This window comes from Neovison vison, chromosome 1 (genome assembly GCF_020171115.1).
Source record: "Neovison vison isolate M4711 chromosome 1, ASM_NN_V1, whole genome shotgun sequence".
Taxonomy (NCBI): Eukaryota; Metazoa; Chordata; class Mammalia; order Carnivora; family Mustelidae; genus Neogale; species Neogale vison.
This window is the reverse complement of record NC_058091.1, coordinates 38,553,386-38,557,026: the sequence shown is the minus strand read 5'-3', so window position 1 is coordinate 38,557,026 and position 3,641 is coordinate 38,553,386. Positions and strand designations below refer to the sequence as shown.

General features: G+C 37.2%; 1 pseudogene; it reads right to left on the bottom strand.

Annotated features, from left to right (window-relative positions):
* Nucleotides 1-1,936: 1,936 nt before the first annotated feature.
* On the bottom strand, nt 1,937-2,637 carry LOC122917792 (annotated as a pseudogene).
* Nucleotides 2,638-3,641: the final 1,004 nt, after the last annotated feature.

Below are 3,641 nucleotides of genomic sequence, written 5' to 3'. Positions count from 1 at the left end.
ACCCATACCATTCTAGAATCATTTTATTAAATATCAGAAGAAAGCCATACAAATCCGAAATGGATAAAATAACCTCAGAAAAATATGTGATGAAAATCACAGCAGTGAAACAAATTTGTACTGCAATGAAAACCCACAGAATAAAATACAATCTTGATATGATGACTCTTTCCCACTCTTTTATATGAAAGACGCTGATTCTGGGAATATGGTGCTATATTTTCTTTTAAAATGTATCAATATTGCTATAGCATATCAAAACTTCTGACAGGTTAAAGGAATTCTGACAGGTCTCAAACACTGCATTACAATAGGTTTAAATTTCTCTGGAAACTTAAATGAACTGTTAGTCATACCTTAAAAAGTGCTACATGTTATATAATAAATAATTGAGTGTGAATATAAAATAATTTAAATCTGGTGTTTTATATTGTTGAATAACAATAACAATCTATCATAATTTTTATAACAGGAGACAAATGTATAAAAAAATTGATGGTTAAAAATTGTCTCATTACCAAGTCAGAAGACACTTTCTAATCATAAAAGCTATGTTGAGTATGGAGAGGAAAGTAAAATAACAAAATATCAATATATGTGATGAAGTCCATCAGAAACAAAATTAAAGAACAAAGAGAAGAGTTATAATTTAAAAAAAAAACTAAAAAAATAATAACCTTAATGGCAAGCTTATAAAGCAAATAATAATAATCACTTAAACAACAGTAGAAAAGCTTAAACATGACATGAAAATATTCAGAAAAAAGAAATACAAATTATATTTAGACCCATGAAAAATATTTCAATCTTTCTATTAATTACAAAATTTCAAATTATAATAGCAGTTACTACTGTTAAATAACAAGTAAGTAAAGATTTTTAAAGTTCTATCTAGTATGTGTGCACTGCAAGACTTATCAATATACTCTACTAGTGAGAGTATAACCTGGTACAACCTTTCTGGAAAGCAATTTGTCAATACATACAGAAAGGTCTGTAAAAAGTTCATACCCTTTAGTACAGTAATTTCTCTTCTAGAACTCTATCCTATGGAACTAATAAAAAATCCAGACAAATATTTAATACAAAGATGAAAATCATGACATATTTATAACAGTAAAATCCTCTGAGCAACCTAAATGTCTAATGGTTGGATAGTGATTAAATATATTTTACTACAGTTTTAAGGTAGAACATGTGGTGCGAATAAGCATAGGTTTTTAGATAGTATATAACGACATCTCACAGTGCTTACAATTTGCAGTTAAATTAAAAATAAGGATACAATTCTATATCAAGTCTACTTAATCTTAATATATTGTATAAAAAACTCAATTAGAATTTTAAAAATAAAAATTTAAAAACTGGAAAATATATATGAAAGCAGTTACAGCAATTTTCTACATAAGGTAATTTTATTACATATTTTAATTTTTATTATTACATATTATTACATATTCTAAACTCTTTACAATGAGCATGCATTTTTGAAAATTAAAAAGACATAATATAAGTACACACATTTCAATATATTTGATCACATTTTCAAGATATATATTAGCCCTCTTGTCATTGATAATAAAATAGAATTTAAATCTTAAGAGATGGGGGAAAATGCCAGATGTGGACTAGTTCTCAGCCTTTACTACTGGCTTAAAGAAATTAAGGTTACACGTGCTGCTTTTCCATAGAGCTCAGCACTAAGTGGGATGAGCCTGCTGTTCCCTGCTTTGTCCTCCTTCTAACACTGTCAAAATCACGGATAGAGAGAAATTTCCATCTCTTCCGTGTATTGGTCTGAGATTGTGGTGTCACAATATGTTTCACTTTGTATTGAAGCCATTGTGTGAATTTTGACTAACAAGCTGCTTTCAGGTTCTGAAACACTAACTCTGTCTCGGGAGACTGGCACAGGGGGCTTACACCATGTCGAGAGATTTTTTTTTTTTTCTGCAAAAAGCTTTCTTGTTTTCATTTGGTCCAGGGCTTGGGAGAGGGCTCCAGGGTGGTTACAAAGCTGCCTCTGGCTGCAGGGAGAGGCTGAGGCACGGAGGTCAGCGAGGCCCCCTCAAAGGATGCTGCTGGTCTCCGGAGCTCCTAGTGGTGCTGGAGGGTGCGCCTCTCGAAGAGATACTCGCCCAGCCCAGCCTAGGGGCCGGCCAGCCTGCAGAGGTTCGTCAGGGGGTCGCCCTTCTTCTTGATGAGTTTCACCTCCTCATCCAGGTAGTGGTTCTCCAGAAAGTCACAGAGATGGGGGTCTGTGCGGGCAGAACCCAGGGCGTGCAGCTCCAGAAGGGCCTGGTTCAGGCTCTTCTCCAGAACCAGGGCAGCTTCCATGGCGTCCAGGGTTTCCCCCCACTCATCGTGGGACGGCTTCTGGACGTCCTGGAAGAGGGCGCGGCCGCCGCGCTGGTATTGCATCTTCTAGAGACGCTTGGCCCCCTCGCGCTTCTCCTCTGCCAACTCGCGGGAGAAGTGCCCCACACCTTCCAGAGCCACATCGTCACGGTCGAAATAGAAGCCCAGAGAGAGGTAGGTGTAGGAGGCCATCAGATGCATGTTGACCAGACGGTTGACAGCGGCCTCCACCTCGGTGGAATAATTCTGACGAATCAGGCATTTTTGATGATACCCCATCTAGGTATTATGATTACATGAAGCTTGAAGTCCAGTCTCTCTGTGCATAAACTATTTGGTTTCTTTTACCTTAACTGGCTTATCTCCTTAGTATACTCTTATTTTCATGTTAAGGTAATAAAATATTAATGTAGTAAAAATATTTTGTAAATATTTAAATTTATTAAATGCAAGTCATCAAAAATCTTGAAGATATTTTGTACACAGGCACAAAACACTCACTATTTTCCACATCCAGTGTTTTTGTCAAGGAATTGTAAAGAACAATTTTCATAGCGAAAAGGAAGAAGCATTTTTGTTTGTTTTTCCTAGGTGGCATATTCTATGAATATTGTTTGATGACTATTTGACTATGTTCGGTTTTTCCTTCTATTATTTGTTTTTGTAGAGATGGGATTGGCTACTGGGCTAAACATCAGTGTTAAAACTCCTCTTGCCATTTTTATTTATTTATTTATTTATTTGACAGAGAGATCACAAGTGAGCAGAGAGGCAGGCAGAGACAGAGAGAGAGGGAATCAGGCTCCCCGCTGAGCAGAGAGCCAGATGCGGGGCTTGATCCCAGGACTCTGGGATCAGGACCTGAGCCGAAGGCAGAGACTTTATCCCACTGAGCCACCAAGGTGCCCCTCCTCTTGCCATTTTTGACTTGTAGCTTTCAACTGCTAATTAAAAACTCCCAGTTTGCAAACAGTATAGCAATTGTATTTTCATCAGTACATTCCATACGAATGTGTCTCATGGACACAGAATATAGAACTGTAGGACGCCTAATAAGAGAGCTTACTCAAGGGGCGCCTGGGTGGTTCAGTGGGTTAAGCCTCTGCCTTTGGCACAGGTCATGATGTCAGGGTCCTGGGATTAAGCCCTACATTGGGCGCTCTGCTTAGCAGGGAGCCTGCTTCCCTTCTCTCTGCCTACTTGTAATCTCTCTTTCTGTCAAGTATATAAAGTCTTAAAAAAAAAAAAAAAGATAGTTTACTCAATTTTTAAATTTTAGACTT